At 34.4% G+C, this 16,001-nt stretch overlaps 1 protein-coding gene across 6 annotated transcripts in view; it reads right to left on the bottom strand.

Moving 5' to 3' along the window:
- mrj (DnaJ heat shock protein family (Hsp40) member B6 mrj) overlaps window positions 1-16,001 on the bottom strand; it is a 191,191-nt gene that overhangs the window by 105,425 nt on the left and 69,765 nt on the right. Inside the window, exon 1 of one of the 6 annotated variants that reach the window (XM_075313926.1) lies at window positions 13,249-13,307. The exons of 4 other annotated variants lie outside the window; for them this stretch is intronic. The gene's annotated coding sequence lies outside the window, so the exon portion shown is untranslated. Of the gene's footprint in view, window positions 1-11,039; window positions 11,198-13,248; window positions 13,308-16,001 lie in introns of those variants that run through there. One more of the 6 variants, XM_075313929.1, reaches the window with a different exon arrangement.

The raw sequence follows: 16,001 nt of genomic DNA, 5'->3' as shown, positions 1-16,001 counted from the left end.
AAATTCAGAAAAATTCTTTAAAATTAATGAAATTGTCTTTAAATTTGTTGTCTTTTTGCATCTTGACTACAAAGCAAAAAATCATTCAAATATAGAACATGTTTTTCAACACTTTATTTTAAAGACGTTTTTTAACTTGAAACATAGCATAATTTCTACTGGAAGTCGAGTCTGAATTTGGTCGTTAACTCGTTTTTAAAGAACTTTGATAGCATATGAAGAAAAAAAGCTAAAAAAAAAAAAACGAAAAATTAAAATTTGCTTCCTAAAAGCAAGAACACAAACCCTAAATTTAAAAGAAAATTGTGTCTTAAAAGCATCCTTACTTGTCTTCTTTGGCTCGTTATCAATACCAAAATATTTAAATTAAAGACAAAATCTTTGGAACCGGGCATGCTTTTTTTCAGTGTACAAATGAAAATGTTGAAGTAAATTTATGGCTAACATAGATACCACACGCCAAAAACAATATGTTTGGTCATGTATTTAATTTTCGCATGAACCATGTATTTTGTACTTATGAAACAAGAGTTTTAAGACCGAGAAAAATTATGGTAACACTAATAGTGATTTAGATTGGTAAAAATGTGTTGCATATTTTACACTTTACCCCATAAATCGAAAATATTTGTTCAATAGGAAAATCCAGTGAAGCCGACCCAAAATGTTCAAATTCGATTGACGGGGTGTTACCCTTCGCAAGACCAAAGTGTACCCATGGTGCACTGTAGCATGATACTTTACTCTTCTACCTTAATCACGCAGAGAAGGAATATGATCACCCCAACCATGTTCCAAGAGCAAAATGTTACTTTTTCACGGAAAACATGTAGGGTAAGTGCAGCAAATGTGGTATAGGCTGGTAATGTGGTATAGTAGCTTTTTTCTCTATCTAACAACATACGAAGAACTAAACCAAGCTGAATAGATTGTGGCTGTCAGAAAATGAAGCTATCAAAGATCAATTTGATTTTTGCAACTCTTTCTTTGTGCCAGTTGAACGAATTCACATTTACCCGTGCTCGAAGGTTTTTTTTTTTGTGGTTCTTAATCATTTCGTTTTGTGTGAAGATATATTTTAAATTTATTAATTTTCGGATGTAAATAACTGACGAGTACTAAATAAGCAAAAAATGTATGCAATTGCGATACACATATTGCATTTATTTTTTTACAAAAAAATCTACATTATGGTGTACCACATTACCTGCACATTTTATGAATCCGAGCTTAATGTGTTTTTTAATAAATTCGCAAATATATCCGAAATTATGGGTTTCTAATTTTTCGCTCATAGTTGCGTGGATGGCTAACACTAGTAAAATGAATGTGGTAAAATCTTAGCCTCGTCGAAGATAAACAAAAAATTTGGCTTTCGAAAAACAAATGGGTATACCACATTTGCTGCACTTACCCTATCATGTTTGACGAAACCATGTTCTTTTCTCGGAGATTATGTATCTGATTTCGGAAAGCATGTTATGTTTGTCGAGAAAACAATATTTTTGCGACAAAAATGCTACATGGTCGATGTGAAAAAGTAACATGGTGCTCTTGAAGCATATTTGAGGTGATCATATTCCTTCTCTGGGTGATAATAGCGTTGTTGAAGATACAAAAGAAAGTGTATGACGCGTGTATTGTGGTTGCTTTTCAAATTCTTCACGACACGTTATTTTATAACCACTATTTTCACTGAGAGAACAGGGTTGTGGTAAAATGTTACTTAGTCGCCACAAAATTCTTCAATCATATTATTTTGTTCTCCGACATCTAGCTTTCTGCGTGTTCAGGTAGTGAACCTCTCACATATCAATTATAAGCAGACGAAACCACTCGGACTGCACATAAAGATAACGTATCTAGTTCCCAAAGGAAATTTTGGACAAACGAAATTCTGTCTTGTTACAAAAAATGTCAGTCAATCTTAAAAGAAATTTAGAAGAGGAAAAAAACAATTTTTTCTTAGGGAAATATCGAAAGACGTTTTCGCTGAAAGCTTTTGAAGTAAACGGCACTTAATTGATTTTGACAGAAACAGTTTCTTAATTAAAATTGTTGTTTGACTAAAACAACTACGTAAACTACTCGGTTGGATGAGGTGGGATACAGTGTTGCGTGAAAGTATGGATTGAATGTATGACTGTAATGTTTGATTTATATTCTCTATTTTCATATTTGTAAAATAAATAATTTTCGCTTCTCCAAATATATTAAACCAGTTCGTCGTATTGAAAAATGTACGACGAACAAATCGGGACTTATTATTTGCTAACTATGACCTATACAGTATAATGTTAAAATCCTCGATAGAAAAGTTTGGCCAATCTCCTTTCTGCACAGAACAAAATGTAGCACGTAATTTATAACAAGTTTTTAACTTCAATTTAGTTAATCGCATTTCGTCCAGTTAGTTCAAATTTGTTTTATGAAAAATAATTATTATTTAGAACTCTTTCGCAGTTCATGCTACTACTTAAAATTAGTTAAAAATTTTACTTAAAGTGGCGTACTCTGATATAGTTTGAAATTACAAAGATTTGGTCAGTTTTACGTGCCAGTAAAGAAATTTTTTCTTACACATATTACAAAATGTTTTCATACCAGTCGGTTCAATTTTATAAAAACTAATGACTGTTTTTCTTAAATAGTAGTCAAAATGACCATGATTTGGTCCTTAAGACAGTTTTACCGTCATTAGTTAATTTTTTACTATGGTGCACGAAATTTTCTTGGCCGGTATGTATTTTAGCGCGGTAAAAGTGAGGCAGAAGCGGAATATGGGGGTCGGTTTACATGTGGGCTATACTTTCCGAGGGCAGTTCGGAAACTTCTTAGCCTAGCACAAAAAGCGCGGTATATAAACAGAAAAAAGTTAAGTGTTCCATCTCTGTTATGAACACATGTTAAATTTTGTTTCGATATGGCAACTCCTTCATATAGAAACAGGTGTTCAAAAAAGACGCATCCGCAATTTTTTTACAATGGAAAAATTAGAAATGCGTGCTGTCATTAAATATTTACATAAAAAAATGTTTATCGGGACAAGAAATTCATAATGATATGGTGAATGTGTTAGGTGAAAGTGCTCCTTCATATGCAACAGTAAAAAATTGGCTTGCTGAATTTAAACGTGGTCGTACAAGCATTGAAGATGAACCACGTAGTGGACGTCCAAAAACAGCAACAACAACAGAAATTGTAGCCAAAGTGCATGATATGGTATTAAATGATCGACGAATAAAAGTGCGTGAAATTGCTAATATCATGGGCATCTCAAATGACCGAGTTTAAATGGACTTTGCATGAAGAACTACAGATGAAAACGCTTTCTGCAAGATGGGTGCCGCATTTGTTAACGGTCGATCAAATACGCATAATAATGAACATTTCTCAAGTTTGTTTGGATCGTTTTAAGCGAAATAAAATTGATTTTAAGCGTCGTTTCATAACTGTTGATGAGACATGGATCCACCACTATACTCCAGAGACAAAAGAACAATCCAAACAATGGACTGAAGCTGGAGGAAGTGCCCCAAAGAAGGCAAAAACAATGCAATCGGCTGGTAAGGTTATGGCAACGGTTTTTTGGGACTTCAAAGGTATTTTATTGATTGACTATCTGCAAAAGGGTAAAGCAATAAATTCAGAGTACTATTGCAACCTTTTGGATCAATTAAAAAAATTATTTTTCATCAGAACAACGCACCAGCGCACAAGAATGTTTTAACAATGGCTAAAATCAACGAATTAAAGTACGAGTTGATCTCCTGATTTAGCTCCCAGTGACTTTTACTTGTTCCCAAATCTAAAAAAAAAATCCTTGCTGGCAAGCGTTTTACCTCAAATGAAGATGCAATTACAGTTGTAAACCACTATTTTGAAGACTTTGAGGAAAACTATTTTAATCAAGGGATAGAATAGCTAGAAAAGCGTTGGACTAAGTGTATTCTCTTTCGTTGATAGGCTAAGAAGTTTCCGAACCGCCCTCGTATACAATTATGAACCTATATGGTCCAATTTTTGTGTGATTAGTACCAAATTTTAGCAAGATCAAATGAAATTTGCTTATCCAGGAAGAAGTAAAATCTGGGGATCGGTATATCTGGAGGGTATATAACTATGGATCGATGTGGACCACTTTTGGCATGGTTGTTAGCGACCGTATACTAACAGCCGAATCGGATGCAGTTTGTGTGTCCACTAAATTTGCTATTCCAAGAGGCTCTCGAGGTCAAATCTGAAGATCGGTTTATATGGCGGCTATATATAATTATAGAACGATATGGACAAATTTTTGCATAGATGTTAGAGATCGTATACTAACACCACGTACCAAATTTCAAACAGATCTGATGAAATTTGCTCCTCCTAACTAGAGTATCCGCAAGCCAAATCTAGGGATCGGTTTATATGGGGGCTATACGAAAACGTGGTCCGATATGGTCCGACCTATATCAATAACAACTACTCGTGCCAAGTTTCAAGTTGATAGCTTGTTTCGTTCGGACATAGCTGTATGGACTCAGAATTGGGGTCTTAGACCAATATTTCGATGTGTTACAAATGGAATGACAAAGGTATGTTAATATATTGTGTACTTGCTTCAAGGAAGCAAATTTTAATTTTTCGTTTTTTCAGCTTTGTTTCTTCATATGCTATCAAAGTCCTTTAAAAACGAGTTAACGACAACTTTATTTTTCAAATTAAGACTCGACTTCCAGTAGAGATTATGCTATTATCAAGTAAAAAACGTCCATAAAATAAAGTGTTGATGAAAAACATGTTCTATATTTGAATGATTTTTTGCTTTGTAGTCAAGATGCAAAAAGACAACAAATTTAAAGACAATTTCAATAAATTTAAAGAATTTTTCTGAATTATTTAAGTGAAGTTGACCTTAGCCCAAAAATTTTTCCTTTCATGTTACGATACTCACTTTTAAGTGAAATCACTTAATTATAAGGTCAATATGATTTCATTGAAAAGTTTATCGACTTTTGGACAAGAAAAAAACTTTATATTAGAGAAATGCGTCTTCTATGCTAAGCAAAATTTGCATTCGTATTTTAAAGACATTTAAAGACTTCGACCTCACGACAATATTTTTTCAGTGTATCATAATAAAAGTTGCCATTATAATATTTCATAAACACATCTTTGCAATAATTATAAAACTATTTTGCAATTGCAAAAGTGGTTGAAATTATGCAATTGCAAAAGTGGTAAAACGACCCCTTGTTTATAAAGGTTTACTTAGTCTACCAGTCTATTGGAATGCCGGTTTACTGAAATATGACCATAAAAAATTAGGAAGAGCAAGCTTGTTTTAACCAATTGGTAGGCCGTTAGAACCTGGGCTAGAACCCATGACCATGTTCCACCCCAACCATGTTCCAAGAGCAAAATATTACTTTTTCACGGAAAACATGTAGCATGTTTGTCGATACCATGTTCTTTTCTCGGAAATTATGTATCTTATTTCGGAAAGCATGGAATGTTTGACCAGAAAAGAACATTTTTGCGACAAACATGCTACATGACCATGTGAAAAAGTAACATGGTGCTCTTGAAACATGTTTGAGGTGATCATATTCCTTCTCTGGGTGCAGTAAACATGATCGTTTTCCATATCAATTTGAGGTATATATTCAACTGGCCTTGCCTTCAACAAATTCTCCAATATATTTGAAACACGAATTTTGATTTTAGAATTTGTCCAATGTGTTTATTTGAAATCATAGATTAATATAGCTTTTCATTGATTAATATATAAAATTTCTAATACTGTGAATTAATAATGGATGGATGCATAATCTTTCATATTGGATTATCATTTTTTCACTGTACACCAAAAAAAAATACTTTCCTACGGAACGAAATTTTAGACAAACGAAATTCTCATTTCTTTAAGAGCAAATAAACCAGTATTTGATACAGGCGATATTTTTCCTATTACGAGGGCGGTTCGGAAACTTGTTAGCCTATTAGCCACCGTGGTGCAATGGTTAGCATGCCCGCCTTGCATACACAAGGTCGTGGGTTCGATTCCTGCTACGACCGAACACCAAAAAGTTTTTCAGCGGTGGATTATCCCACCTCAGTAATGCTGGTGACATTTCTGAGGGTTTCAAAGCTTCTCTAAGTGGTTTCACTGGAATGTGGAACGCCGTTCGGACTCGGCTATAAAAAGGAGGTCCCTTGTCATTGAGCTTAACATGGAATCGGGCAGCACTCAGTGATAAGAGAGAAGTTCACCACTGTGGTATCACAATGGACTGAATAGTCTAAGTGAGCTTGATACATCGGGCTGCCACATAACCTAACCTAACCTAACCTAACCTAACCTAGCCTATCAATGAAAGAGAATAGTTAGTTTTTCAAAAATATGTAATGCATCTTCAATTGAGATAAAACGCTTGCCAGCAAGGATATTTTTTAGATTTGGGAACAAGTAAAAGTCACAGGAGAATAAGATGGGTTGTCAAGCAACTCGTACTTTAACTCGTTGATTTTAGCCATTGTTAAAAAACTCTTGTGCGCTGGTGCGTTGTCTTGATGAAAAATTATTTTTTTTTGTGTTGTAAGCCAGGATGTTTTTCTCGAATTTGTACATTTAATTGATCCAAAAGGTTGCAATAGTACTCTGAATTTATTGTTTTATCCTTTTGCAGATAATCGTAGTCAATCAATAAAATACCTTTGAAGTCCCAAAAAACCGTTGCCATAACCTTACCAGCCTATTGAATTGTATTTGCCTTCTTTGGGGCACTTCCTCCAGCTTCAGTCCATTGTTTGGATTGTTCTTTTGTCTCTGGAGTATAGTGGTGGATCAATGTCTCATCAAAAGTTATGAAACGACGCTTAAAATCAATTTTATTTCGCTTAAAACGATCCAAACAAACTTGAGAAATGTTCATTCTTATGCGTTTTTGATCGACTGTTAACAAATGCGGCACCCATCTTGCAGAAAGCTTTTTCATCTTTAGTTCTTCATGCGAAATTAAATGGACTCGAGCATTTGAGATGCCCATGATATTAGCAATTTCACGCACTTTTATTCGTCAATCATTTCTGTTTTTGTTGCTGTTTCTGGACGTCCACTACGTGGTTCGTCTTCAATGCTTGTACGACCACGTTTAAATTCAGCAACGACCACGGTTTTTACTGTTGCATATGAAGGAGCACTTTCACCTAACACATTCACCATATTGTTATGAATTTCTTGTCCCGATAAACCTTTTTTATGTAAATATTTAATGACAGCACGCATTTCAAATTTTTCCATTGTAAAAAAATTGCGGATGCGTCTTTTTTGAACACCTGTCTCTATATGAAAGAGTTGCCAGGTCGAAACAAGATTTAACATGTGTTCATAACAGAGATGGAAGTTTCCAAAACACTTAACTTTTTTCTGTTTATACCGCGCTTTTTGTGTTAGGCTAAGAAGTTTCCGAACTGCCCTCGTAATGGAATTTGGTCAATATCAAAAACATACAATGCATACTAGTAAATACAAACACTTTTGTCAGTCACTGTAAAGATATAGTTTCAATAGATATTTTTCCTTCACAACACATCAACAAGAGCCCAAAAAGAAATCTATTTATAAATTCATCAGTTTGAATCGAACAACGTGAAGTAATAAAAAAAACATCCAACACATTAACAGCGTCATCATCATCATCGCCAATGTTGTGGGTGTCTTCCACCAAAAAAATAAAAAAATAATTCTTATTGATTTTGATGATTGGCTAGTTGGTCCGCCGGCTGGTTGCTCGGGTACAACCAGATCAAACGTTGAGAAAATTTTCAATGATCTACGAAGTGGAAACAAGTAATTTTGAAAGAAAAAAATTAATTGACCACAACAATGGAGGAAAGGGATCGTTTATATTGGACTGAAGATTCGAAGTTATTTGCAAGTGTGAGTATCGCTCTGGGCTATGCTCTCCAAAATGATGTGAGTCAAGAGAATATTTTCTCATGGCAAGGGATGTTGAGGGTAACAATGCGCTCACTCACTTTCTGCCACATATGGTGCGAATATGAAAGACGGCTTTTACCCACGACTTTTTTAGTTCAAGTTAATCAGGCAAAAGAACAGCGATTTAAATTTGAACTACGAAGTTACAACCACAATTCATGGGAGGGCAAAGAAAGTGCGACACGAGGGTGATGCACAACAGCGATTTGTGCACATTTATTTTTAAGCGATATCCATTCACACACCCCCTCACACAAGGGCAGTTTATGTGCCAATAATGGCAAAATTTTATTAAACAAGTCCATGTTCATTCAGACAAGTCTGAGTCGCAGCAGCAGCCAGTTTTCCCATTCAGACTTACGTTCACATCATCATCACGAGTATCTAACATCTGCAAGTGTGCTGTGCTGACTAAAACCACGGGATTTGCCAAACCACTGGTAGTGGAGGTGGTTGAGTTTGCAGCGCAGGTGTCAGCTAATGCTGATGATCTCAATCGAGAAGTCAACCGATGATCATCAAGTGTAAAGACAGAAAGTCTGGATTGACTTTTCAATTGAATTCAAGTTGAGTCGTATTTAGCCAATGGGGGAATTGATCACAGGAGGTGATTTACGGTGAAAGCTTTAGCAACATTACTGCTAACAATGGCTTCACACTTAGCCTCTCCTATCTTTATTATCACAAAACGTTGCTACAGTTGTTGGTTTCTATCACCGCCTTCAATTCCATGACACTTCTTGGGAATTGCACAGTGGTTGCAACACCATGATGCATAATCGTTTTTCTTAAGACACGAATCATGGAAATTTGCGTCCCTCCGATTAAATCATATATCTTTGAAGTATGGTAAGACAAATATTTTTGATTTAAAGAAATAATCATTAAATATATAAATATAATATTTCCGTCAAAATATTGAATATTTGGATCAAAGATAAAATATAGACTGGGACTTGTTTTAAAGAGTTAGCATCTTTGGTTTAAAGTTGTCTTGAAATTAAGAAAACATTTTGAAATATCTGTTAAAATCTTGATTTTTAGCCTGAATTTTATTTATACATGAATAGTTTTGTTAATAAATCTCAAAAAGAAAATTCGAGTAAAGAGTTTGATATGCTAACTTTCATTTTATAGAGCATAGATTTAAAGCTATCTAGGTTAGGTTAGGTACAGTGGCAGCCCGACATTTCAGGCTAACTTAGACTATTCAGTCCATTGTGATACCACAGTGGTGAACCTCTCTTATCACTGAGTGCTGCCCGATTCTATGTTAAGCTCAATGACAAGGGATCTCCTTTTTATAGCCGAGTCCGAACGGCGTTCCACATTGCAGTGAAACCACTTAGGGAAGCTTTGAATCCCTCAGAAATGTCACCAGCATTACTGAGGTGGGATAATCCACCGCTGAAAACTTTTTGGTGTTTGGTCGAAACTGGGTTTGAATTCACGACCCTGTGTATGCAAGGCGGGCATGCTAACCATTGCAACTTAAATTTTAGGTCGCGCAATTTACACAATATTAAGGACAAAATTCTTTATAATAAAAAAATTTATTTAAAATAAAATGTATAATCTTTGATTTAAAAATCACCTTCTTTTAGTTTAGGACACGAATCTTTGAAAATCGCGTCCCTCTGTCAAGGCCGCATGTCTTCGCAGTAAGACAATATTCTTAAAGTAAAGAAAATCATTTTTAAATCTTTGGGTCCAAGTAATTTTTTTTTGTTTTTTGAGTGAAAAAAGTATTATGTAGCACATGAGGTTTATAGGTTAAATTTTGATAGAATTACCCGTAGGCAGAAGTTAAATTTGCATTTGATTTGCCTCCAAATATACAATTGTTAAAATGTTCGATATAGATCAAATATTGTTTGCAACAAATAGTAAGACATGTTCACAATTTTAAACTTTTTTTTATTTATTCAAGACGTACTCTTTGTTAGTAGATTGGCGTTCGAATGAAAATCGGAGGAATTTTAAAACCTATTGACGATTTTCCATTGTTTTCATAAAAATTAAACTAGTACATAAAAGCGCACAAAGTTCCGCTAAAGACTCATGCACAATCGAATTACTTGGCTTGTGGTAGCAGTTGCCGATGGCAATATATAGTTTTATTTGGCAACATTGTCTTCTAAATTGTGAGTTAGCTTCTTTATTATAAGTGAATGTTGGAAATCTGATATAATAAAGCTGTGATTGAACTTATGATTTAAGTTCCCAAATAGTAATTGATATTAAAACTATTCTTTCATAAATTAATATCTTAATAATGCTGCATAAAAGCGTCGCTAAAAGAGGAAGTGAAAATGTTCTGTTTGGGTTCGGAAGGACAAAATTGGCGGAGAAGCGATGAATGTAATGTGAACTTTTCATAGGACGAATGTCCACCGTTTGAAAAGCCGTTGCAATGAATTTGCATCAATTCTTAAGGTGTGAACCGAATTCAGTGTTTTTCCCAAATAAATAATTTTTATATTTTTCATGATTTTAATGCATTCTAACGCTTGTTTGAATATTTCCAAAAATTATCGATTTTTCCTTAATGGATTTAGCATTTTTGTGGCAAAATTTGAATAATTTATTTGATTTATTTATTTTTACACTTTTTTGAAAAAACTATTTGAAAAAAAGAAAACAAACAATTAACCATTAAAATATGAAAAAAATGAAAAAAATGAAGTAAGAAAACTTCCTGTGTAGTTAAAATAATTAACTTCTTTGTGAGGACATTTTTGTTGTGCCTTTAGAACAACTCCCGATTTTTTTGCTGGGAAAAGTGTGGAACTACTTTTAGTTGCTTTATTACTAGAAATTAATTGTCGTGTTATTTTGATGTCTAATTTTTTATTCATTTTTATAAAATAAAACATTAATTGAACCCCCACACCCCCTATGGGAAAATTGTCTATCTACGCTAATACGTTCAATAAAAAACAAAACCTTATTTTATATTATTTATGAATTTTCAAGCTTCTAAGTGAATTAGTACACAGTGAAATGACAGATGAACTATAGAGTTCCAAGCATAATGTTGAATCATACTTACTTCTCGTTTAGTTATCCGTTTACCAAGCAAAAGAGCTGCAACGTAAAACAAAACCAAACTAATACTGATTGCTGGCTGGCAGTACTACTGGCGGCATTGTTTTCCATCATCAACATGGTAATGTTGGATTGCTGGTTGAATTGTAATCGATTAGAGCAGTGGTTCATAAATTTTCCAAACAACTTAGGATGTTGCTTTTCTTTTTGCCAGACACAGCAGTAAAATAATCCAGCATGATCTTGGGAGAAATGTGCTCTAAGAGCCATGATTTCGCGAGAGTAATCTAGATAAGTGTCATTATCAATTGCGAGCCAATCTTCTGGCCAAGGAGCAAACTTCAATGGTAATCGCATCACAGAAAACTAGACCCCATCACTGTCAATGTTATTTAGTGAAAGACATGTTTGGATGGCAGAGACCGCAGACAGAAGCAACTTCTGGACTTTTTTCTTTTCAATAAAAGCCCATTAAAGTCCACAATAAAACTATCATCTGCATCTGTGGCAGACAAGAGCCTAGACGTGGTACCCCCTCTACGATCTGCACTAGCTCTACGATGGTGGGACCAAAGAAAAACAAGTGTCCGCATTAAGATGGTTATGGCAAATGCAGTACCGTCGGATAAGTCTAATGGGGTCAGAAACTTTTTCATTGAGATGTAAATCACTACCATATAAAGAAGTCCAAAAAATTTTACATTTTTGCGACTTGGATTTCTTGGATTCAGTATGGCCACAGTAACAATTTATTAGATGACCTCAAATAATTCATATTCTTGAAGAGTTCTGCCAAAGAATAAACAGGCATATTATCAACAAATTCTAAAAACTCATAATATATTTCGTTATAGTAGATTATTCCATGATGTTTAGGATGATGACAATTTAAAATATGTATTGGATGTAAGTGAAATATTGTTTTCTTCATTTTTTTGTTATACTTTGAATATAATAAAACTTATTTGTTTAAATATTTATACTAAAACCACATTCGATTTCGTAAATTTCAAGCACTCTTCTTTTCTGAAGAACGAATGGCTTTACCGCAATATGAATTATCTTCGGGTTTCGTTGTAAAAAAACATAGTACTATTGACTGCCACAATATCCCAAATTTACCCTATCAAAATTGTACGAAAATTTTGGAAAATTACAAAATTTTTTTTTTGTTGTTTTGATTTCAGCTTAAAATCATTGCGTTGACTAAACTACAAGAGTAGCTTATCCAACCGAGGAAAAGTATATTTGTCAAATTTGTTTGGGCAAAGCCCTATAGACTGCAAGATGGTTGGATGGACGGCCGTTTCCATATTCCTCATCAACATCCTCTACTTGCAGCAAAACTATCAATCAATTACCAGAATAAATTCGGGTAATTCACTAAACGTAATGTAAATTACACTCTAACCTCCCGAAAAAATGTTTTCGATAGTCGGCTTCGCCACAATAAATTTTGTACAAATATTCACTTTTCCTTTGCCAAAGTCAAATCATCGATTTGAGTGCAGTTGGCTGGGTTTATTTTGGGCGTGTTTCGTGTTTCTTCATATGTGTTGTTTTTTATTGTTGGTTTGTTCTTCAATCATATTTGTTGTTTTGATTTCAGCTTAAAACCATTGCGTTGACTAAACTACAAGAGTAGCTTAACCAACAGAAAAATATATTTGATTCTACTTTTGTTTGACAGTAGCTATTTGCCAATTCATACATTTTGACGCGTGTGTATAATAAAGCATTGATTGATATTCTTAATAGGGTTATTAGTTCCATCTCAGGCTCTTCACAAAACACAAAATCTTTTAGGATACAGTCATTGCAATGAATAATTTTAGTTGCTTAGTTGAGTTTAGTTGCTTCCTTAAATTGTCCATTCCATTCCTTATTTTTTCTTTCCATATTACTATAAACAATGTAATGTCTGTCTTTAATAGATGACAGTGATGACAAACATAAAAAGCCGGAAGGAAAAGGAATGATTTGAAGGAAATAGTTCCTTTGGACGATTTTGTCCAAGACTACTCAAGATACAATCATCATTTCTTTACACGACCCTCAAGTAGTGTACAAAATAATCAACAAATGATTAGACTTGAACCGAATCGAAAAAATAAAGTCCCGCTGTAATACGTTAACAGGTTGGCTGATAAGTCCCCGGTCTGACACACAGATGGCGTAGTATTAAATTCATATTATTTTTATATAGTACCAACCTTCAAATGATTCGTGACAAAATTTGACGTCTGTAAGTCAATTAGTTTGTGAGATAGAGCGTCTTTTGTGAAGCAACTTTTCTTATTCTGAAAAAATGGAAAAAAATGCTTTGATAAAATACTGTTTTCTGAAAGGTAAAAATACGGTGGCAGCAAAAACTTGGCTTGATAATGAGTTTCCGGACTCTGTCCCAGGGAACAATAATTGATTGGTATGCAAAATTCAAGCGTGGTGAAATAAGCACGGAGGACGGTGAACGCAGTGGACGCCCGAAAGAGGTGGTTACCGACGAAAACATCAAAAAAATCCACAAAATGATTTTGAATGACCGTAAAATGAAGTTGATCCAGATAACAGAGGCCTTAAAGGAACGTGTTGGTCATATCATTAATCAATATTTGGATATGCGGAAGCTCTCTGCTCTTTGGGTACCGCGCGAGCTCACATTTGACCAAAAACAACAACGTGTGGATGATTCTGAGCGGTGTTTGCAGCTGTGAACTCGTAATACACCCGAGTTTTTCCGTCGATATGTGACAATGGATGAAACATGGCTCCATCACTACACTCCTGAGTCCAATCAACAGTCGGCTGAGTGCACAGCGACCGGTGACCGTATCCGAAGCATGGAAAGGCTCAAAAGTCCGCTGGCAAAGTAATGGCCTCTGTTTTTTGGGATGCTCATGGAATAATTTTTATCGATTATCTTGAGAAGGGAAAAACCATCAATAGTGACTATTATATGGCGTTATTGTCGCGTTTGAAGGTCGAAATCGCGGCAAAACGGTCCCATATGAAGAAGAAAAAAGTGTTGTTCCACCAAGACAACGCACCGTGCCACAAGTCATTGAGAACGATGGCAAAAATTCATGAATTGGGCTTCGAATTGCTTCCCCACCCACCGTATTCTCCAGATCTGGCCACAGCGACTTTTTGTTCTCAGACCTCAAAAGGCAAAACCGAAGGAGTACTACCAAAATGGTATCAAAAAATTGGAAGGTCGTTATAATCGCTGTATTGCTCTTTAAGGGAACTATGTTGAATAATAAAAACGAATTTTGACAAAAAAAATGTGTTTTTCTTTGTTAGACCGGGGACTTATCAGCCAACCTGTTACACGTCATCAAACTTTTTGTAGTAGCCAGTTTTTATTTTAGTTTTGTAGCATGTGGTCATGCACGCAGTTTGTTCAATAAAGTATTTAAGAATACTAATGACCAATAATTTTATTTTATTTTATTGTAATTCAATTCTAAATATTTTTCGATTTATTCTCTTCAGATACACAATACTTTCTCGATGCACGTTATACTTTACACTTAAGTTGATGTAATTTGCTCATTCACATTAGGCTCGAAATCTACTAAAAGTGGATTTGAAATCCTTTTTTATAAGGCAAATGACAGTTGAAATCAATTTAAAGTGGATTTTGGAAGTGCAATGTGTATGAGGTATTAAATAACATTTTTTGTTTTTAAATTATGAATGATATGTATATGTCTGATCCAGTTTATAGATTTGAAGCTCATTTTATGCAATACTTTTCTGTCCCTGAAAACAAATTGCAAAATAATGTCATATTTATAAGCAACGAATTGGGTGCATATAAGTAATGCAGAGTATAGTCTATTGGTTATATTGAGCGACATGCCCAAGTTAAACTATCCGCTCAAACACATGGGTCGTAATGCGGAGTGTAAGTAAGAGTGTTTATAAATGAGTAGCTATATAGTTAAGTATTCACTGCTTCCCAGAACAAGCGGGTGAGTATAAGAGCTACATGGCCCAGTAGATAATGTGTTCGATTCTAATATTTGCTTCTACATTCTTTGTATTACAGAAGAGAAATTTCCATACGATTTTCTTTGGTATAAAATTTCGTTTGCAAGAAAGGTATGTTTTTGCGTGCATTTAATATTCAAAAATCTGTAAAAATATTTGGAATATTTCATTGTATCCAATATGGAAAAAAAATATGATCAAATTTTATGTACAATTTACTTCTGATACTGAATATCTCGAATTGTGATAGTTTGGTATCGATCTTCTTATCATAAGAGTATAAGGTATAGTTTTTCCATTCGAATTAACAATTACACAACAACGTGTGGTTGTTTGAATTGGAATTGATGTCAGCTATCCTGTACTCTTTTATATAAGAGAGGTCTATCAAGCAAGTCATTATACATCAAAAAGAATAAAATTAGGGAATAATACAAAATTCTAGCAACAGTGATTGTAGCCCAACATAAAAGACTAAAATTAAGGAAAAATCGCCCCAAAAATTTTTCTGGCAAACAATCATGTATCTTAAAGCGGAATCCATTGAACGATAAACCTTTCTGCTTGTTTCACCTAAATTGCGGATATATTAAAAAAACAAAAACAAAAACACAACAACAAATCTTCGTAGGAAGAAACCTACTCTGTGCATGCACGACAATCTTTATTTATTGTCCCAATTAAATCCATCAATTAATTGTTGCTACAATTAACAGTCCCCGTAGGCATCAAGAGAAGGATAGGGAACATGAGGAGCAGATTGTAGTGGATAAGAAACTAAAAGAAAGCATCATAGCCCAACTTGTGTAACGATCAAATCTATCAACAGAGAAACTTCATCACCACAAATCAAGACATTTTTACCAATGAACAATAAATCGCAAAACAACGACAACAACAATTACCACATACACATTAGGAGGTGGTCCACTTACTCTAAACTACGGGAGGGTTCACAACATCAGGCTAT

The sequence above is a fragment of the Haematobia irritans genome, chromosome 5 (assembly GCF_050003625.1).
Source record: "Haematobia irritans isolate KBUSLIRL chromosome 5, ASM5000362v1, whole genome shotgun sequence".
NCBI lineage: Eukaryota > Metazoa > Arthropoda > Insecta > Diptera > Muscidae > Haematobia > Haematobia irritans.
The sequence above is the reverse complement of the archived record's forward strand: the minus strand, read 5'-3'. Positions and strand labels throughout refer to the sequence as shown.